Here is a 23,292-nt window from a genome sequence, read left to right as displayed (position 1 = left end):
ATTACTGAGAGAGCTCCAGAGGCGACAGGATTTCATTAGGCCAAAAGAGCAGGACATTCATCACCAAGATTTTAAAAAGCTGATAAGAAATTTATGCGCCAATCGTACTTTTTAGGGACGCCATTAGTCACCGAGGCACAGACCCCCAAAATCCTCTCTCTGTTCTCCAGATCTCCACGCTGGAGCCGAGAGGCTTCCTGGCCTTTCTGATTCCAACAAACACACGATGTGGCTGCTGAAAGATAAAGATATGATACTTTAACGGGGAGTAATTATCCAAAATTCACATTTTCGACGTTTTTATGCTTCCACTTGGTTTTCTTTTGCTTCTAAAAACAGACCGAGCTGCTTTTTGGTAATAAGTTAATGTATTTTGGTGTCTGGAAAATGCTTTCAAAAACCTTTGAAATGTAATGTCACAAATCAGCAGGCACTGCTCCGTTACTTAGCAACATCAGCGAAGTTTCACTCGTTACCTAGCAACCCCAGCGAAGTTCCACCCGTTACCTAGCAACCCAAGTTACTTGTAAGTTAGTTTTGTCTTATTAACATATTTGCACAACAAATTAGGCCAAATTCAGTTGGTGAGATTTTGTGGTTTTGCAGTGTTGTTTCACAATCTGTTACCTTGTGTTGTTTTTTATTTGTACTGCCTTGTTGCACTGAAGAAAACACAAAATCACATGGGGAACATGTCTTGTTAGCTAGTTAGCTAGCAACAAAGCTAGCATAGGAAAACTTTTCCATCAGTATTAATGACTTATTGACTGAAGACAAGCTCATATATTTTGCTGAAAAGCTACTTTTATATTAGCTTTGTCTTATTTAGTGTGTCCTAAGATATTTGTACTCAAAACTAGACCAAAAATGCCTGGTAAAATTTTATATTCTTCCCTAGAATCCATTGTGTTGTGAGTTTAAGCAGCAACAGCAGCAGCAGCAAGCTTCTCCGTTGTATATAAAGGATTATTTTTTAGGATCATTTAGAGAGCAGCAGGTGGTCCGGCTTCATGGAGACAAAGGTGCGCCATGATTCCTCAGTTGTCTGGAGAGACATGCACCTGGTAAGCCTTTCCATGTGTTTTATTTTTCCCCAGTGGGGTCATGGCTTAGTCTTTCAAGGATGGACGAGCTAAATGGTGCTTTACTGTGCCATAAGCTCGTCTCTGGAGACCAAGGACAGCGGCTGTTTGACACTTCCAGCCACATCAAATGGCTTCTATATTTCATCTCTCAATTACCTGTGACTTTACAGCAAAAATACAAGCCGCCCCGCTGCGACGCGTGGCCTTTCCCCGCCGCCAAACTCAATAGGACAACCCGGCGTCGGCGTCAGGAGTGAACAGGCCTCACCGCGAGCGACCCTTTTCCAACCGGTGGGAGACGGCTGGATTAGAGGCAGCAGCAACGCCGAGAAGATCCCAATTAAAATCAAAGCAATCACCATCGCGAGAGGCTGTTTGAGGCTAAACGCCATAATAATGCAGGAGCCGCAGGATTTCAAAAGCCTGTCAGACGCCGATTTCATACGCTGGAAAGTTTGATGAATAGAGCCTTGTGAGAGGCAACTCTTGAGCGCGGCGCTATTACCAAAAGCTTTGCTGGGGATTAGAGAGGAGACAGAAGCTTTCATTCCGTCAGTAAGTCAATGTGTGAATAATTTACTCAGTGGGTTTCTCCCTGTAAGCCCTGCTAATGTTTTATTTGGATGTTTTCTGTCAAAAGCAATCTAGCGTCCAGCGCTAGGCGAAGCTATGCTACCTGTTTGATGCGACGCTAGCTGTCAGCCATGATTAGCTTTTCGTCGGACAAAGTCCGTTCGCCAGAAGAGCTGATAAGAGGAGAAGGGCTTTCTTTTTTAATCTCCTCGTCTCCAACTGTCTCGCCGATGAGACTTTTAGCTCCGCGAGTTCATTTTGGGTTTCACGGTTACTGCAACAACTGGGTCACATTTACTCCGTTGGTTGTTTGAATTCGACAAAACGTAAAACATTTTAAAAATAAAAATATGTTTTTTGCATATTTGGTAAAACCGTCACCGCCTTATGACAGCTTGTTATGAGACAGTTAATCTGGGAAAAGATTAATATCCTCCACTTCCTGCTATTGCTGTCTGAAGAAATGCAACCAATCAGAGGCAGGAGGCGGGTCTTAGTGTTGTCAATCATCATCGTGTACTCACTACTGAATGTTGTTTTCATACTCTGGTTATTTATAATCTTAATAAGTGACGTTTTTTGGAGTCTGAAAACAGTGAAGGAAATAAAAAATGTTCCTGAAATGTTTGGATGTCGATTTTTTTATTTATTTTGCTTTGAACAGAGACTTTAACCTCAGAAAACCTTTGCCTACTCCTTCTTTTACCCTGAAATTTATATCAACTAATAAAATTACTTCTTCCCCTTTCATCTCAACTGAATTACAAAAAAAAATCAATCTTCTTCTCTCCACCTCCATACCTTTTTTCTTTTTGCCTTTTATCCATTTTAGCACCAGAAACGCCCAAAAGCGCGTTTCTGGTGCCGACGCCCGAAGTCGAGCCGACACTTGCACACAAACAGAGCGAGAAAGTGTGGAATAAAAAGCAAAAGACAGAAACCCCAAACACCAAAACAGTACTAATCCCCAGAGGAGGTCTCTAAAAGGCTTTTCTAAAGCTGATGTCCAGCACACTGAGGCTTTCCAGGTCAACACTGTTTGTGGTGGCAATGCTGCTGAAGCATTCATGCTTCACGCCCTCACCTTTCCACTCTGCTACTTCCTATTTCTTCACCTCTCTCTCTCTCTCTTTATTTTTTATTTTTTCACTCTCTACATTTCTGCCGTTCTGACATCCACAGTGAGCCGGATGAACCTGAAAAGGCTGCCTATGTATGGAAAGGGATTGCGGCTGCATTGCATCAGATTGCCATGTTAAATTTATTTTTTTGTATATAAATCATGTGGGGGGAAAATAAAATATGGGATGAGGTAAACGACAACAGCTGTAGTTTGTGACTGGCTTTTGTGGTTTAGAAGAAATGTCTGTCCTAACAAGCCCCACGTTAAATGAAACACTTTATTGAAATTGTAATTTTTGCGGATTTACATGAAACAATTGCAGGATCTATTCAGATATTTAGTTAAAGGTGACCCATTATGCTTCTTACGGCCTAAACAAAACATGTTTACAACAGTTTTTGCATAAAATCATTGTTACATAATGAGATTTTAGCTCTTTTAAGGTGTCTTGTCACAATAAATCCCAAAAAGCTGCAGTTTAAACTTGCACATAAAAATGTCTGCAAGTAGATCTTTGAAAAACAGAAGTGGATCCTCCTGCACAACCAAGAAAAATACAGCAAGTGGTTTCTGAATGGTAAGTCAACAACAAAACACTTGTCTGTTCCAACAGCCATTGTACAGCGTGTACAGCGGTAAAACCAGCTGCCCAAACGTGCTGGAGCTCAGCTTGGGTTGCTAGGTAACGGTAACGGGCGGAACTCTGCTGAGGTTGCTAGGCAACGGCTTAGTGCCCTCTGTGACTTCACAACTAGGAGCTTTTTTCCAGATACCAAAACACATTAACTTATCAACATTTCCACATTTTTTTAGAGCTTGGGTTGCATTTAGGAGCAATTAAGACCAAAATGGAAAGGCAAAAAAGTGAAAAATGATAGATTTTGCATAATAAGTTTAGTTTAAACACCAACTTATTGTTGTCATGTCTTCGTCTTTCGCTTGTCTACTTACACTGGAACAGAAATTAAGTAAAAAACAACAACAAAAAAACAATATGAATTTAATAAAATTTATATATAAATTGTTGTGTGAATACTCATACGTTTAGCTAAAGGGTACGAAAATCTCAAAAACGACCAAAGTCAGAAACGTTTTTCTCTCCACTTTATGCATTAAAACACTAAGATTGATCAGATTATGTTTAGTACTTTGGTTCTGATAGATTTAAAGAGACACAAACAGTCAGTATAGTTAAACCACGCATTCCTGCTATTGTGCTACAGGTGGCCATCTTGGATTTTAATATTTGGGTAAGGAACATTGAGTGATTCCAGGTTCTTCTTATATTTTACTGAAAAAAAACATGTTTTTTTTTCCCCCCCATCTTTTTATCTTTTTGGGATAAACCAAAACAAATCTAGTAAAAATCCCCCAAAAGTTGTGATTCCATATCATCTTTCTTGGTTTTATTGTTAATTTGACTTTCTGGATTATAACCAGGAAGTGCCTCCTCCCAGTAACACTGAACCATATTTGGGTTAAACGCTGGAGCAGAGCGGCTCTCCCTCCTTCCTCCTCTCTGACCCACCTCTGTCTCCGTCTCTCCACTTCCTGTCAAAGCTAATATGTTTTGTGTTTGAATCACGCTGTTATTTAACATAAATCGAACTTCAAACAGCGGTGAAACAAATGCACGATGCGGCTCTGTATTTGATTAGTCGGAGGTCTTTAGCATATCTGTTTTTATAAGACCCCTCAGGCTCAGTAATGGGATAATTAAAATCGATACAGTGGCATCATCGCTGGTGACTTTGTCTTTAAATCTGAGCCTCAGCGAAAAACTGCAGAGGCAAACAGAGGAGGACATTTTGTCCTTTTCACCATCAAAACCTTTCTGCTTTTATTTACTCCTATGATTTTATCTAATTAAACAAGATGTTTAAAAAGTAACAATTAGTTCTAGTGTTTGTATGGAACTCCATAAGTGCCATTAGTAAAAATCAAATAAATGAACCTAATGCGTGTAAGAAAAATTTACTAACAACTAGTAGCAGATATTTCTTAAATTCTGTCTGACGGTTACATCAGTTGACTTTAATGACTTTAAGTTACGCTTAGGTATTAAAAGTCTGCAGAAAGTCTGAGTAAAAATCAAATTTACAAAACAATGTCTATGTTCATTTTAAGAAGTTTCATGCATTACCCAACTATATTATTGATAGCCTTTTAGGTGGTAATTTGGTTTAAAGACTGAACCCAAATACAGGAACACATGAAGCAGCTTTCAATTTAGTTTTAAATATAAAACCAAACTTATTGTGACAAGAACTAAAGGAACTTAAATTATTGTGTCAATAACACAACATCCTGAAACTCACAAGTAAATAGTGGGTAACAGCTGGAAACAACAACAACTGAGACAATCAAAGGGGACAGAAACACAAATGCAGCCATAGAAGTAGAGAAATACATAAAGAAAAAAAAAATTAAATAATGAGAAAGAAATTGGGTAGGTAACAGGTGGAACTCTGCTGAGGTTGCTAGGTAACAGGTGGAACTCTGCTGAGGTTGCTAGGTGATGGCGGAACTCTCCTGGGGTTGCTAGGTGACGGACAGTGCCTACTGATTTGTGACGTTACATTCCCGAGGTTTTTGAAACGGCTCATGTTCCAGACAACAAAAAAACATGAACTTGCTGCCAAAATAAAGGACTTGGTGGTTGTCTTCATAGCTTTGGCTGTTTTTAGAAGCAGTTGAGACCCAAATGGAAGTACAAAAATGTAAAAAAAAAGGTCCCTTTAAACGAAAGCAAGATAAAAACAATTGAAAGAAAAAAGTGAGAGCCGCTCTCCCGGTGGAGTTTCTTAGCCTTCCTGCAGAACAACCTGAGCAATATTGGGTAAATCAGATTGTGTTACAGCTTCATTTCCTCCATCTGTGACTCGAACACCTTCCCCTCCTTACCCCATCACCTACATTCCACTCATCTTTCTATCACTCTCCCCTCCCTCCCATCAACCAGTGTGATTGCTGGAGCAGGTTGGGGCTCTGACACCTTGTGATGTGCTCCGCCCCCTCGATGAGCCCAGTTCTAATGAGCCAAACCCACCAGAGGGGCTGCAACTCTCACCGTTTCTTACCTCTCGCTCCGCTTGTGCAATCAGGCGTTGCAGGGCGATAGATCAAGGTTGAACGGCTGTACATCACGACCTCGACACACAAAGACGCACATTTTCATTTTGCTCACTCGATTTGATTTCTCCAAAAAGTTGGGAATAAATGAGTCAGCAACTTTCTGCGAAGTGATCTGACAAAAACATTTATTTCTATTAAGTCTTGGAAACATGACTGGTTAGTTTAATATGAGGAGACAAATCTAAAATTGTTCAGTTTGATTCCTTTCTTTTTTATAATTTGACTTTTCCCTTTCAAAAGCTTTGAAGCTTTGGCTGTAACCATGGCAACTGATGTCTAAATCCACATTTTAATGTTTTTTATTTGACTTGTATTGCCACTGTAATCCCCGCAAAAGCCCAACAAACAAGATATCAGACATTTTTAATCAACGATCTACAATGTTGTTTTTATTTATTTTCAAACAAAGACTTTTGATCTTTGCACATCATAGCATTATGGCCAATCTCTTAGAGCAACAGAAGACTTAGATATGCGGTTTTTTGAGCCTTCCTAAACATCTTTTCTGAGTTTTCCTTTGCACTTTTTAAGCTTTGTAACTCAAAGAGACGTGTTTGTTTGGTTTGAACTGGCTATGAATCACCCAGGCGTATGAAAGGCTGCTACGTTCAAGGGACGAGCTAGTGCTTTGTCACACACAAACTTAGCAAAGAAGCAACTTTTAAATTGGATAATTAGGCAAGTTGTTGCCAGCAGCCGGTCAGAAAGAGACAAATTGCCAACAAGGTGATTTCAAGAGCTGTTAGCTGAAAACTTGGCAACAGGAGATTGAAAATAAAAAGATGATACATCTTGAAGTTCTTTCCTTCAAGACAATCAAGCTAAGAGCTAATCAAGCTAACTACTACTCAAGCTAATATTACTCAAGCTAAATAAGACAGTAGCTACTCACGCTACCTGCAACTCAAGCTAAAAGCTACTTAGGCTAACTGTTATTTAAGATAAAAGTTGTTCATGCTAATTGTTACTCAAGATAGCTGCTTGTCAAGCCAAAAACTACTGATCTAAACCTCAAGCTAACAGCTATTTGAAGTAATAGCTACATGGGCTAACTGCTACTTGAGTTAGCTCCAAATCAGGCAAAGACACTGCTAGGAAACCTAACCCTAAATGCCACCTACCAACTGTAATTAAGTTATCACTTAAGCTTAGCACTCCTCAAGCTAACATCTACTCAAGCTACTACTCCAGCTAAAAGCTACTTAACATTTTTAATCAAAAATATTGACTCACGCTGAAATCTAGAATTGTCTGAGGCAATGAGGAATTACGTACACCTTTACAACTTCTCTTGTTATGTACTATAAGTGCTACATAAACTAAAAGCTAATTAGGCTTTTCATGCTAGCAGTTGATCAAATTAAATGCCACCCTGGAAAGTATGACTCCAGTTTACAACAAAAAATCAACAACTACCTAAAGCTCACATTTGCTTATGGTAACTTCTTCCTGTCTAAAAACTATTTAAGCTAACAAGTAATCAAGCTAATTATTTTCAGCTAGCTAACTCTCAAACTCAAGATAAATGTTTCTGTTTTTGGGAATAAAAACAAACTCACTGGCTTAAATATATGAAAAATGCTGAAAACAACCGATAATAACTAGGAACTCATTTATATATAATGTCCTAGACTTACTAGTTCAAAAAAAGGCTACCATCTTAGTGTTATTGTTACTTTAATATTTCATGTTGTAAATAACAAACATTTCAATTAAAAAAAAGTAGTTTAATCAGTTGTTTGTTTTACAGAAGACAGGCCATAGAAAGCAAATTAGCTTTAATTTCAAACTGAGGATCAATAAAGTGACTCCTATTCTGTTTTAGGCTTTGCAGCAGCTGCATAATATTGAATAATTATGTAATTTCACTAGCCTCTTTATTCAAAATAAAAAGACTGAATTCTCATCATGACACTAATAAAAAACAATTAAAACAAACACCTTGGTTGACCTAAAATGTTTTTCCGAGTTCAGTCTTAATTACTCTAACTGTTGAAAACACCCCAAAATAAATAATAAAAAAAAAAACAAGAAAGTTTTAATTGTGGAGAACAGTTTTATCTCCTGCTCAGGTGTTTGTGATTATTGTTTTCTCCACAGCGTTTGGTGAAACAGATGGGGAAGCCGTCGATCTGAACCGTTGTGTCACCGGGGCGAAACGTGACCTTTATGTTTTGGGAAGAAATCATTTGCAGGCATGAATCTGTAATTGCACTGGTGGAAAATAAAACAGCTTCCCATGCATGACTGGTGACCTTTGACCCGGCGAAGCCTTCATGTATTATCTTTTATGCCCTTGACTTTCTGTGAATTTTTTGTTTTTTCTATTTGTGTGGGTGTATGGAGATGTTTCAGCTTTGCAGTAAAACGCCGTTATTGATTAATACTGTATGTTATTACGGTTGACTGAGAGGCTATTATATTTCTTAAATCCCACAACAATAAATACATTTCACTTTCCATGTATTTAATAAAGAAAATCGTTTGGGATATAAAGAGGAAACCAGAGGAGCTCTCTCAATAAAATCCGACGCCTCTCAGGTTTTTGTCCCCGAAGCCATTGTGTCTGGTGAAAACTCAGGGGAAAAGATAAAACAATTAGTTATAATCACAGATGTTGGTCAAAGGAGGAAAAAAATAGACAGAAACACACACACTGCCTAAAGCTGTCTGGCCCATCATGGTGTGTGTGAACTCTTTATTTTACGTAATGACTTTTATGTTTTCTGACAACTTGTTAAATTCTTTATTCTTTTGTTTTTCACCAATTGAATTCATTATTTACCATCTTGGTGTAAATGTGAGCAGTTATTTGCAATTAGGATCTAGAAGTAAGGAGAATGACAAAGCGTAATGTTTCAAAACGGAAAAGTCTACTAGCATGTTAGGTTAGCTTTGATTTGTTCTTTTATTTTCATGTGGTTGCATGTTTGACCAATTACTCCCTTCCTGTATCCCCTACTCTAACATCTCTCTGCCCGGCCTATAACCTGACAGCCAGACAGAGATTTAAAAAGAAGTGGCAAAAGCAAATGAGGTGGATTTCCCAACAGCTGACGGTGTCATCCAGGACGTTACTGTGGAATATCGTCTCCACTGCCTGGAAATCGATGTTAGCATGTTTCAATCGCCATGAAGAATGATGTCAGTTAAGACAATATTTAAATTCACACTGGGATACATAAAGTAATTTTTAATTTTACTGAATTGAACTTTAAAAATCTCCAAAAAGTGAGATGTTAAATGTGAAACACATCATCATGACGTCTCTGTCATGTTTGCCTGTAAGTATGATGATCTTTGGTGAAATGCCAATTTAATATCTGTACAAATGGGACAAAGTCCCACGTCTTTCCCATAAGTCAACAAAATCCCAAAACTCTTGGAGATCATTGCATTCATGGCAGCCATGTTGAGTCCACTTTAATCAAACTCCAGTCCGTTTGGCTAAAAAAGTCCAGTTCGTTTGGGGAGGTGTGAATGAATCAAAGTCTGAAAAAGTGAACTCTGGTCCGCCTACAAACCTCAGTTTGGTTGAAGTGAACTCTGGAGCGGTTTGAATGCAAATGTGAACGCCAAAAGGTCCAAAGAGAGCTCCAAAAGCAGGAAGTGGACTACAGCGCACTGAATTCTGGGTAAATACAACCAAAATAAACACACTAACCTAGCATTAAATCAGTTGTAGGATAATTATTTATTGAATAGTTATCTTTTAATTATTTAAAAGATAATTTAAATAATTATGCTGTAAATATTTAAAATTTAAAATAATTATTTTTAAATTAAAAATAATTTAAAAATAATTTAACTTTTCTTATTTTACACCATTTTTGTAAAACAGGAAGTTGTGCTCAGTGTCTTTCTCAGAAGTTTCTGTGTCATTTCCTTCAATGATTTTTGGTGCAGCGCCCCCACAGGCGAGGAGGGGAATAGGTTTCCTGGGTAAGTTTCTTTATTCAATGTTTTTGTCATTTAAATAAATAATTAATACTAAACGGTGTCTTCTTTTAACTTTTTGAGGCTGCTCAGTTCTATAGGGACGGGTAGGAAGTCCAAAATAGTGGCCAAGTGATAAAATTCAGCATTAAATCAACAAACTTGTTTATTTTCCTCAACTATCTGTTTGATAGCAAAACTACTTAACAGGAAATCTCCTTGGCAGCAGCTGATTTGATGGACAAATGCCATTTTTATTTCTATTCCAAAGCACAGAACTGAGACAAAGCTCCAGTTTAATAAAACGTCTCTTGCTGTGGGGGAAAAACAAAACAAAAGTTAAACTTTAATTTTCCACTGCTGTCAAACAAATCTGTTCTTTATCCTACAAAAAAAAAAAAAAATCCAGCTTTGCACAAAAGGGAGCGTGAAGACATCCCAAACTGTGTCACAGAATGAATAAATAAAAACCAACCAGACTTACACAACATCCACAGGCTTCTACAACTACTGAACATATTCTATTCTCTGTGTTTTTCAGATTAATATTCATGTAAAATTAGCTTTGTTAAGAAGTCATTAATAGAGGAGGATTAGAGCTTAAAATGCAAAACATTAGAAAGTAAACAGAATGAGGCATATGTCTGTTTTTCTTATGCTATTCTTCCTGCTGGTTGGTCGCTCTTTTAATTAACCTCATGTCAAAAGTTGTTTATGTAGCAAAGTATTTTTAAGTTATGTTGTTTTTTCCCAACTTTGCAGCTTAGTTTTAGTAGATAATTCTAAAATAACTTTAATGAGTCCATCAAGTGACAGATTTAGCTCTATTACGATAATCATCTCGAGACTATGTAATTACTATCTAAGTTTGATCCGAGTCAAACTCAGAAAATAACACACTGCGAGTTTATTCAAAAGAGAAACGAACGAATTCTGAAATCACCTCACGCCTGAAGCAGAGGCCAAGTAGTGGTTAAAGAGTAATAGTCAGCTCTGGTAATTGTGTTTCGAGTATTTATATTGCTAATCTCTTCCTACGTTGTCATTATAATCAGAGTGGGAGGCCTATTTTCCTTGAGTGGACACGGAGCGCTTTAAATACTGACACAATCTATCCATGGCGCCCAACACGGCAGCAAATGATCGCCACAGCTTAATATTTACGGCAGCGAGCACCTAAACCGGGATAAATCCATAAACAGAGGCAGGTTGGGGGGAAGATGGATGTTTCTGTCGATGTTTACTGTGTCCTGCGATTTGCCATCAAATTGACTGCCGGGGCAGCAACGGCTCACAGGGGCAGTTAGCTTCACAACGGGCAGTGAAAACTCACATTTTGTACTTCCTTTTGGTTTTCTAAAGCTGAAAAAAGAAAAAAGCAGTTTTTTGGCAATGAGTTCATGTCTTCACCACAAAAACACAAAATCTGACCAAGTATTTTTGGCGTAGTTTCTAGTACAATTGTCTTAGTACACTGGAAATGAAACAAAACTAACTTATAGGATCTTGTTTTAAGTCAATAATTCCTTAATGTTGATCAGAAAATACTTATTCCATTCTATTAATAATTACTAGTTACCAAAGAAACTAGTAATTATTCATCAATATTAAGGAACTACTGACTTGAAACAAGCTGAAAAATTACTTATAAATTAGTTTTGCCTTATTTTAAGTATATTCAGATATTTGAAGTAGAAACTAGACCAAAAATATTTGGTAAGTTATTGGTAACTGGAAAATGAACTGTTTCAAAAACCTTCTGGAATGTAACAAATCAGCAGGCACTGCCCGTCACCTAGCAACCACAGCAAAGCCCAGCCCGTCACCTAGCAACCACAGCAAAGCCCAGCCCGTCACCTAGCAACCACAGTGGAACTCCACCCCCTGGGGTTTTCAGAGTAGTTCAAATTGAAATTCAAACTTTATTGATCCCAGGGGAAAGTAAATGTTGTTGTAACTCATATTATTTTAAAACTCTTTAAAGAGTTACAGTAGGTACTAATGGCTGTCGGCAGGAAAGATCTACTTGTAACTGAACATTAAAAAAGTACAAAACTTGTACATTTCAATAAAACGCCTCGTTCTTGCAATCGTTTCATTCATTCCTTCATTTTGAGTCACCAGAATCTGGTTAATAAAGTGTCACCAGCTGCGTTTCTATAAAAGTGGGACACTTGAAATTAAGAAAACAAACTTGCTTAAAGAAAAATACCCAATTTGAATTTTTATTTTTTTTGCTTTACGGCCGAATTGAAACACTTTTTTCACATCACACGAGTCACGTGACCAACATCCAATAAGCACTACTGGCAAAAACAATCTAAACTAAATAAAGTTGTGCGATACATTAAAAATAGATTTGTTTGTGAACCTTAAATTTAAATACGTGACCAAAATATTTCATATATATTAAGGTGTGTAAACACCTAAATATAAAAACTATCAAGAAGTTGCTTGAAGAATAAACATTTATTATATAAATAAACCAGAAAAACTGGAAATCCTGCATTTCATTTTGTTATAAACATTGACTGTTTCTGAGCAGAGATAAAATGTATTGTTGAAGTGTCGATACACCCACCTGCTGATGCAGTCGGCCTCAACATTGTACAGTGATGTCAAGTGGATATTCAGCTTTAAATAATAAAACCACATGGGAGCAATTTGATGTAATTTTTACCTATGTGGTTCTCATTGAGTGTGTTTTTTATAATAATCTGTTGATCTAAAGGTCTAGTCAGTGTGACGTGAATACAAGCGGTTGATTAAGATTGATATCCTGACATTCTTTTTCAGCCACAACAAAGCGCTCCTGATGGGGCCCCTTATTTATTGTTATTCTGAACACACGGCTGGAGCTGCAGCTGAAAATAATGTGTGAAAACAACAGGTTTAATTCCAGGCTACATCATTCTGAGTGCCTCCGTGACTCAACAGGAAATTGGAACAATACCGAAGAAAACAAGCATCGATCTTCCAATGAACATCACCCCTGAGTCATGTTGGAGAGCCGCAAATATTAATTGCAAGTCTGCAAGACGTAAAAAACAGCCCAGAAGATTCGGAGAGGAGAGAGACTTTGGTGTTTTTGAGCCGATTTTTCTCTCCTCCAGCCGGGAACACTTCAGGTCACACTTTGAAACTGACCAGAGGATTCTTCTGGTCCCAGTGGGGCCGTGGAAAACTCCCAGCAGCAGACAGTCACACAGCTGCGGACGCCCGAGGCAAACCTTTCCCTCCTCGGCACCGGACTTCGTCACATCTAAACTGGGGCAAAAACTTTCTGCAAACAAACACAGACAGCAGGACTTTCTCATCTTCCCTTTTTGTGCAACCTACATGAATGTTGCAGCACCGAGCCAGCGTGGAGAAACAGAAACCCCGGCAGCGTCTGTCACAGCATTTCCACGGTTTTTTACTCTGAGACATCAGTGATTAATCGTTGTCACAATATTCTTGGATAAAATACAGCAGGTGTGGAAAGCACAACATTCATGATAATCCTGGAAAATGCCCAAGCTGGCTTTTTCAGTCTTTTGGCAAGAATACTTTCCCCACTAACAAGTATCTAGCTGAAGCCTGAAATAGGTATCTGCTCTGAGCCATGGGCTCGCTTCCTGCCAAAAGACATGCTGTTAAAACACATCAGCAAGCCGTGTTTCACTGTGCAGCGCTTTTCCTACACATCGTTTTATTTCAAGCCTGACCGTGTGGATTATTCTTTACAAGATCTGCTTTAACCTCTACAGTTTATCTCTGATTGAATTTAAGCCCACCTTGGCTACTTTTGTTGGATTTAAAGGGGATCTATTATTCAAAATTCACATTTTGCTCGTTTTTGTACTTGCATTTGGGTTTCTACTGCTTCTAAAAACAGACCAACTGCTTAAAAAACAAAACACAGCTTTTTTTTTTTTTACTATGTTTTAGTTTTTGTGGTGTCTGAAAAGTGAGACGTTTCAAAAACCTTCCAAATCAGCAGGCACTGCCCGTTACCTAGCAACTCCAGTTGAGTTCCGCCCCGTTACCTAGCAACCCCAGCAGAGTTCTAATAACTTTGGTCAGCTGGTTTTACATGTGCTGTACAATGACTTCTGGAACAGACGTGTTTTGTTGTTGACTGACCATTCAGGAACCAGATGCTGCATCTTTGTTGGTTGTGCAGGAGGCTCCACTTCTGCTTTTCAAGTATGTACGGTTGTATAAGTTGGCATTTATTTGCAGCCATTTTCACATCCGAGTGAAAACGTGAAAAAACAAGGCTTTGTTTGAGAAATATTTATTGTTGATGTAAAAACAATACAGTAAAATACTGTAGGCTGTTTAGTTTTTAAAAATGAAAATAAATATATTGTCAAACATACCTTACCATGTTGTTTACGCTGCAATGCATTCTGGGTAGACAACGTCTAACAAATCCTACAGTGCTAGCTTTGGATCTATAAGCCCATTCCTACAAAAAAATCTGATTATTTGTTTAGTTAAAATAGTTTATGGACAGTTTATTACTGAGTAGGTAAAAAAAAACAATAATTTAAATGAATTTAGGTTTTTTTAAATTACATTTTTTGGATCCTTTTGAGGTGATGACTTATGGGCCATAATTCCCAATCCAATGTTAATAAAGAAAACTGCGAGAATTATTGTTGGCATAGAAGGTTCTACAAATAATTGGGCATTTTCCATACATGTGAATATTGGAAAAGGTTCAAATAAAATGTGTATATAATATATACTTTTATATTTGCATAGTACCTCAGTGCTCCGAATGGAATTTGATTGTTTCAACACAACTGAGAGCAAAACACACAAACATCTAAATCAAGTCTCGCTACTTGCAGTGGAAATGCTTGAAATATTACAGAAGTGATATTGCTTGTGGTGCTGACTGTGGGTGGTACAGTTTAGATTCAGTGAGGAATATCCACAGGTTCAAAGCAGGATGGATGCCAAGAACGAGAAGGGCCGCAGTGAGAGACGAGTCTGAGATTTAGTCAAGAGTGGAGGCATGCCGAGCCCGGCAGGAGAGGAGTGGGACTGTGGCTGTGGTTCAGGAAAACACACAAAGCCAATAAAGATGTCTGAGTGGAATAATGATTAAATGAGTTTGGTGCATCACTGAAATAAACAGCTGAAGAACATATTTTAGACCCGGTTGAATAAGAATCTTGTTTAAACTATTGTTGAGACAGATGTAAGGCTTTAGCCTATACATATCAAATAAGTAAATGTGTAATTTAATGTTTGAATTAAAATGTCCAAAGATAGAAAGTTAGTTTTTCCTAAACAGCAGAGCTAATGCTACTCTGTCTGTTTACTAACCTGTTAGCATACCTAGCTAATTGCTGATAGAGCTATTGTTTTAGAGTTAGGTTTGAAAGAAAACAAAAACAAAACTCTAAAAATGTAATATAAAAGTTAGAGACCAACTAACATAACGGTTTATGGTAAAGTACATGTTCAGGAAGTTAGCTTAAAATGCCTTCTTGGTAATATCAGTATTATTGTCCAACTCATAATAGTCCACTGTACTGAGAAGTAAGAATCAATACTAAGTAATATTTCATATATATTTCATATTTGGTTTTAAACTTACAAGCAGAAAAAAAATTATTCTTGTCAGAATGATTAAAATTCAGTAGGGCTAATACATTCATTAATCCATTAGCTTATCTAGCTAAACTGAAGCACAGTGGTAATCTTGTTAAGCTGGGTTTAAACAAAACCCAGAAGTCTATACAATAATTATTAATTAGTTAATAGTCAACAAAATTTTTAAAAGATATTGTAAAGTTACATTTTTAGCTAGTTAGCTTTAAATGTCTCACAGCTAACCCGCTCTTTGGCATAGGAAACACGTAAGACAGTCCAGGATAACAGGTAATATAAAAAAAACAAATAAACATTATATATACATGTTATGTATATAAAAATTTCTAAGGTGAGAAAATAGTTTTTCTTTTCCAGATGATTGCTAATGCTTCTAAATGTTAACCTGTTAGCATGTATAGCTAATTTGGAGAGACAATGTTGTTTCAGGGCTAAATCTGAGAGAAAACAAAAACAAAACTCTAAAAATGTTTATGAAACAATGAATAAGAGACCAAGCAACTTAATGGTAAAGTAAGCTACATGTTTCAGGAAGTTAGCTTTGAATGCCTCTTTGCTAATATGAATACTTTTTTAGTTTGTTAGCTTTAAATGTCTTACAGCTAACCTCTCCTTGACATAGGATTGCTTATTTTGCAACACATATGACACAGTCCAGGATAACAACAAATGCATATTAAAATGTCTAAGGTGAGAAAGTTGTTGTTAATGCCTAACAATCTACTCATTAGCTTGTCCAGCTAATACGCAGACTAAGTGATACATTTTAAGCAAATATTCAGAGAAAACAAACACAGAAGTCCATAATCTCTTCTAGGACTAGTAGATCATAAAATGCCAAATTAAAATAAATCGGCAACATCCCATTCTGCTGGTAGTGGGCGAGAAACAATTGTTAGAACAACTTTTTTCACAATAATCTGTGAAAAGATACTCCTAGCATTGTTGGTAATATTGCAAAAGGTTCCAGAAACTTTTTAAGGTTTTTGTGCTGGCATTACACATCCAAGGTATTGCCTTCTGGATTTAGAGGCTGATTAAAGTGTTTGTTTCCAACTATATGACAGATCAAGTGATGTTAATTATCCTACAGTGTGGTTAAGACATCTTTAATGGGGTCAGCCACGTACCTGGACTCAACTGTTGGTAATAACCGGATCATTAATTAGATAAACGAAGGGTGTCAGCTTTAAAAAAGGTTACACAAATAGCACTCCATCATGGTTCATTAAATCAAAGCAGGTAAACACATAAAACCTGCTTGGTACTCCATCAAACCCACATCGACAGCAGGGGATGTGAATTTAACGTTGCTGTATTTACACCTCCAGGTAGAAGTAGCCAGAATTATTATGTAAATGAGTCTGAATAGTAAAGGGTGGGCTTGTAGGCTTTAATGAGCTGCTGCACCTGGATGCTTGACAGGAAAAGGGGTCCTAACAAGAAAGCTGTCAATTAAAACTACAGAGAAGGATTATAATAGAAGAAATCCTTCAAGAAAGTAACTGAAAGGCTGGAGTTGTTGGAGCAAACACAAACAAACACAATGAGGTGTCAGGATCGAACTCTGAAAGTGATAGGACTTAAATTAGAAACTTCACATTCCAGCCGTATTTAAATGCATGTTTTAGGCTCTGAAATATAAAAGTAGGAAAGCTCAACTAGGTTTAGCTTTTGAAGACAAACAACTGCATTTATGGTTAAAAAAATTAACAATTGTTAAACTTATCAGTGCAGAAACTACAAAGTTAGTTGTGTTTTCATTGACCGTAAAAGCATAAAGTGAATTACAAAAATAATTTTGGTTAATAGAGGGATGCCAATTAAAAAATAAACTCAAGTTTTTGAGAAAAACTTGTGCTAAAATCAGGTGTTCGCAAAACTGCAATGGACACTTTCCCATCAAACGAGTTGTGTGATCAATAACAGGATGTTACTACTGTCAGAAATGACAAACAAGACGACATTACATTAGCAAAATATTGACAAAGTTTTGCACTCAAGTTGGATGTGCTACTAAAGCTACTAGCTGAATTTCTATTGACCTCAAAATTGCACAAATTGAAACTGTGAAAATAAATTAGCTTAATGGAAAAAACAATTTTGCCAAAAAAAAAAATAAAATCCATTAAGTTTTTATACTAGAAAGAGGTGTTTTTTCAGCTGTATCAAATGTTGTGCATTTCACAAAATGGACTGGAATCACATTTTTACAGCATGTGATCAACAACCAGATGTTGCTACTGGCAGAAACAACAAAGAAGACAACAGGAAGTGGTATGAAGGTGATTTTTAATTACTTATTATGTGAACAAACTTATTCACATGGTTTTAATGTTTTATATTTAATGGAGACATTGTGATTGTGAAATTGCGTTTTTTTTGCTTCAAAGCAAAATGTTTTATTTCTTTCCCAATTTGAATAATGAACTAAGCCTAACTGGATTATTTAGTATTCAATTGTAATGCATTATGTATTTACAATTGACTTAATTTTATGAATACAAATTGGATGTTTTTCTTAAGTGCCTTCAGACCACACTATATAAAAATGGATTTAATTAAACTAATAAAAGTAGGATTCAACACGACCAGCTTAATGACATCTAGCAATTTTCTTCAGAAAGTCCCGGATTAATTTTCCAAGCTGTTCAATGTTTTTGTTTATGATTGAACACCTCATGAACTTTGTGTAATCTTCTCTGCTTTAATTTTGGCCTCTTGTTGATTAAAAAGTTAATAAGGTGAACATTTCTGCAGGGATCTTCACACCTGAGGTACAGCTACTCTTTTCTGCAATCAGAGCTCTCAGGCCTGTTGTCTGGAACATTTATTAATCAAAAACATGCATGTACAGAAACACACAGGATCTTTTAATTCTTTTTATGAACCTCAGAATGCCCAAAAGATCCTGCTGTAATTCTGATGTAAAACCCCGGCTCATAAACAAGCCAGTAATTTGTACTTTGATATGAAATGCAAATTAAAATCTCTCGTCAATGGGGACATGAACCACTCCACGGTGAGAACGGGAGAACATCTTAGTCCACACAGACAGATGGTGAGGGAAGAATGGAGATCAGATCAACTCTTCTGCGAATTAAAGGGGTAAACAAAGCTGACAGAACGGCAAAGTCCACAAGCCCATCGGTTGCTAATAAATTCATGCTACTTTATGCATTTAGCCGGATTTCTTTCACACTTTATAGAAGCTTTACTGTGTCAAATTTGACAGTTTTATAGTGGATTTACATTATACGTTATATGTTAAGTAGTCTCTAGTTAAATTAAGAACATAATGATAATAACAATACTTTGTTGATCCCCAAAGGGAGGGAAATTTTGTTTGTCCCAGGATAGCACACAACAAAAATTGAAAATTATCTATCAAATGGAAACTGTACTCAAGTACACTGCAAAAACACAAAATCTTTAGTCATTTTGGTCTACGTTCTAGTGCTAATATCTTAGATTGTCTTATTCAACTTACAAGTAACTTTTCATCATGATATATCGACTTGTTTTGTGTAAATAATTCCTTAATATTGATGAAAAAGTGCTAGCTCCACTGGCTGATTATTTAAATTGTAACAAAATATTCTTACCATGTGATAAGTGAATTTATTTCTCAAAATTAAAGAATTACTTACTTAAAACAAGCTCCTATATCTTGCTGAAAAGTTACTTGTGAGTATGTTTTGTTTTATTTCAAATGGAACTCAGCTTGGGTTGCTAGGCAACGGGGCTGGGCTTGGCTGGGGTTGCTAGGCAACGGGGCTAGGCTTGGCTGGGGTTGCTAGGTAACAGCACATGGAATACAACTTATTTTTGAAACGGCTTATTTTCAAGACAACAACAAAAAAACCTCCCATGAAGTTATTGCCAAAAAACCCCCCATCTTAGTGGGTTTTTTTGGGTTGTTTTTAGAAGCAGTAGAAACACAAAATTAAAGTCAGAGTAGTTTTGCAAATGAAAACCAGGATGACTCTGAACTGCCCTTGTTGTCTCAACACTGGTGTCGATGCTGAAGCGGGGTTAGCAGATGGTTGATGGAGGCCAGGGCCGAGCCCTTCCTGACAACGAGGAAGAAGTGAAAGCCGCAGACAGGAGCGCCGCAGACGGTCTGAACGACATTATGACAGAACAGCAATACATTTTTAGGAGCAGAGATCAGCCGCTGATTCTTCCCGGAGATAATGGCTGAGAGGCTTACTGGACAGTGATGGTAACCAAATGGAGAATGAGCTGAGTGTGACTGTGTGGGAGCGCATGAGTGACAAAGAGCAGCAAGAATAGCTCCCACTGCCAGGAATTAAAGCGGCTCTGCTGGAGGACTTCTTTAATGATCCAAATCAAAACCTCACATCCTACCTCCAGAGGCTGCAGAGGTTTGTTCAACAGTTCGTCATATGGGAGGTACAAGTTTTATATTTAAATACGGTCAGGAATGTAGCTAAGGACAAAAAAAGCAACCAGTGTGACATGTACGTTGAATATTACGGACATTTAGGTAGCGGTCTGGAAACTGATCGGACAGACACAACAGTTTTGAGACAGGCAAAGACGTGTATTGTTCCAGAGGTCGGCCTGTACAAGAAATCTCTGAATTAAGATCTTTCATTTAAAACAAGCTCCTATATCTTGCTAAAAAGTACCTTTTCAGTTTGTTTTGTCTTATTTCAAGCGTACTAGAAACTAGACCAAAAATACTTGGAAAGATTTTGTGTTTTTGTAGTGTATCTCTACAGGAAATCAACTACTTGGTACTGGAAAAGCTTGAAAACGTTCCTTGAAAATGCTTGAATTTTACTGTGGGAAAACAGTACAGATCCTGGTTTCAGTTTTTCTTCATCAGTTTAGGCGTGTTGGAGGTTTTTAAAGCGTCATGTTGTTTCTTTGTTACTTCTAAGTCTTTGAAAAGCAGCAGTGGAGCCTCCTGCACAACCAACAAGAATGCAACAAGTGGTTTCTGGATGGTAAGTAAACAACAAAACACTTGTCTTTTCCAGCAGTCATTGTATTGCACATTACAGCAGCAAAACCAGCTGACCAAATGTTCTAGAGCTCTGCTTGGGTTGCTAGGTAACAGACTGAGCTGAAGTTGCTAGGTTTTCACACCTGGTAGTCTGGTATGTTCAGTTTGATTGTGGTCCAAAGTTGCAACTTTTGTTACATTTTAACTTCTGTGGTTCTCTTGGATTGCTTGATATGGTACTGTATCAAACAATCTAAACCTGTTCCCCTCCTCGCCTGTGGGGGCGCTGTATCAGGAACTACTGAAAGAAATTACACAAAAATCTCAGAAGAAGATACAGGCTAAATGTAAACAAAAATGGAGTGGCATCCCATTTCAGCTGTTGTAGGATTTCTCTTTTGTCTTTGGTAAAAAACGACGAGCTATTTCTCCTGTTAGCATTAGCCTCTCCATTTGTTGTATGTTGCGGTTGTATTTACCCAGAATGCCCTGCGCTGTAGTCATGCCCTGCTGGCAGCTTAAATGTTCAACTTATTACACATAAATAAACTAAAGTTTCACCAAAGTTTGAAAGAGCATCAATCATTTTTAGGCAGATTACAGAATGTTCAGAGATTTCTTTGAATGTTTCTGAGACATAAATAAGGAAGACATAAATAATGAAACCTGTAGCTGCACTGAAAGTTAACTCTCAGAATTGTTATTCTGAAATTACTAAACAATTATCCCACATCGTCTTCCTCCCCTTGTCTCCTTAAGTACCCCCTTCTCCTTTTATACCCAGTCATTCTGTTAAGCTGATGCCAATTATTCTAATTAGTTAGTAGATGTTTCCCAGTTTATTTTCCAACTTTATAAACAGATTAGATGGTTTCCAAAGCAAAGATATAACACACGGCTTCCTTGTAAATATCTGTGCTGTGTGATATTTTTAGACTTTACTTTGCTAGGCACCTAATTTGACATATTACTGTGCTTCTTTATTTTGCCCAGCCATTTCAGCACGCTCCACTGCAAAAAGCTCCAAATGTGGCCCAAAGGGAGGTGACGCAACTTCCAGCTAAAGCTTAGAAAGGCACCGGTACAAAAATGGTTAACGACTGTGCTAATGGTGGATGTGGGGGATTAAAGGAATGGGATCTGACATTAGAGCAGATCTAAAGGTGGCTGTGAGCTTGTTCCATGCAGCCATCAAGACTGATTTGTGTGATGGAGAGCTGGCAGTAAACGCTGATGGTTCATTTGCTGGTTGATGGATAATTGTTGCTATTAACAACATGACACTGGGCTCACCTTTGTATGAAATTCTTCTTCATGGTACTGATGATTCGTCCTGTCCGTGACTTATCATCCATTAGCAAAACGCCATACCAATGTGTCCTTTAATGGCCGACGGTATCAAACTCAGTTCTACCATTTCAGGACAAAATTAAATTAATCTGGGCTTTACTCGTCGATTTTAAAGCATACATAAACATCCAACGGACTCTGTAATATTTTATTAAACAAAGATAAAGCTAAAGTAGAATTATCTCCATCTGGCTTTTTCTAATCAGCCAATTAATTTGTAAATTTGTTCCACAGACGACCCAACAGGTTGTTGAACCATGTTTAGCACCGCAACCATTAGATCCAGCTCCATTACAAATGTGCACAAAACTTTGTCAATTTTCTGCAAGTGTTGAAAAACACATTTTTTAAAAAAGGAAACATAATTAAAATCACAAGTGATTATCTTTGTTCACTTGATAAATCATTAAAAAACGCCATCATTTTACCACTTCCTGTTGTCTTTGTCGTTTCTGGCAGTAGTAACATCCGGTTGATCATGTGACTCGTGATGTGAAAAAGTTGTTTCCATTACAGTTTTGCTAAATAAATAAATTTCAATGCAATCAAAAAACCACCTGATCCTAACGTGAAAACCTTTTATCAATAAAAAGATTAGCTTTTTTCAAAATTGGCGTGTTTCCATTAAGTTAATTTATTTTCAAAATTCTAAATTGCACAATTTTTTGGTCAATGGAAACCGTTCAATTCGGAGGAGTTTCTATTAGAAATGTGTACAAAACTCTGTTGATATTCAGCTAATGTTGAAAACACTCAATTTCGGAATTGCAATGTTTCAATTAAATAAGAAAAGCAATTAACATCCCACCTGTTTACATGGTAAGCCATTAAAAACCTAATTATTCTACCACTTCCTGTCGTCTTCTTTGTCGTTTCTGCCTGTAGTAACATCTGGTTGTTGATCAAGTGACTCCTGTGACGAAAAAGTGTTTTTATTCTAGTTTTCAATACAGGCAGCAAACAACCTCATCCTATCACAACAATCTTTAATCGAATAGTTTTCTTTTTAAATAGACATGCTTATATTAACCATATTTATTTTCGTAATTCCAATTTGTGCAATTATAAAGTCAATGGAAACACATCAGGCACAAGCATTGTTATGAAAGGATTCTGGTCCAGAGAATAAAGTCTGAGGTTCACAGAGATTATTCTCTAAATATCTAATATAGAATAGAAACAGCCTTTATCGTCCCCAAAGTTAAGTCAATTTAACCAAGTCATGGTCTTTTCCTTTGTCAGCCATGTTGTAAAGTTTCTGCCGAGGATTGTGTGCCAAAGCCTGACCGCCTCATGTTTGACTCTAGAAAACTTTGTTTGTCAACTTAAGTGCAAATCCAAATCAGCCCTAATTACATCCTATCCACTGTACAAGGGATAAAATCTCTACTTTAATCTCGTTTCTCCATAGACGATTGTTCCAGAAGTCTTGTGGTTTGTGCTTTAATTGTTTTGTCAAGAACTGTGAAGAGTCTCGGATGTTTTTTGTGCAATTTCTTTGAGTA

The 23,292-nt window shown here is 37.2% G+C and overlaps 1 long non-coding RNA gene across 1 annotated transcript; it reads right to left on the bottom strand.

The window, feature by feature from the left end:
* Window positions 1–4,631: 4,631 nt before the first annotated feature.
* Window positions 4,632–22,592, bottom strand: LOC107837748 (uncharacterized). The gene is made up of 3 exons (XR_001663792.1): window positions 22,505–22,592; window positions 11,928–11,929; window positions 4,632–4,643 (listed from the first exon to the last, which is right to left on the bottom strand). It is a non-coding gene; the product is annotated as an uncharacterized LOC107837748 (long non-coding RNA).
* Between the last annotated feature and the right edge of the window lie 700 nt (window positions 22,593–23,292).

This window comes from Poecilia formosa, unplaced genomic scaffold, assembly GCF_000485575.1.
Source record: "Poecilia formosa unplaced genomic scaffold, Poecilia_formosa-5.1.2 Scaffold171, whole genome shotgun sequence".
Lineage (NCBI taxonomy): Eukaryota > Metazoa > Chordata > Actinopteri > Cyprinodontiformes > Poeciliidae > Poecilia > Poecilia formosa.
This window is presented reverse-complemented; position numbering and strand designations above follow the sequence as displayed.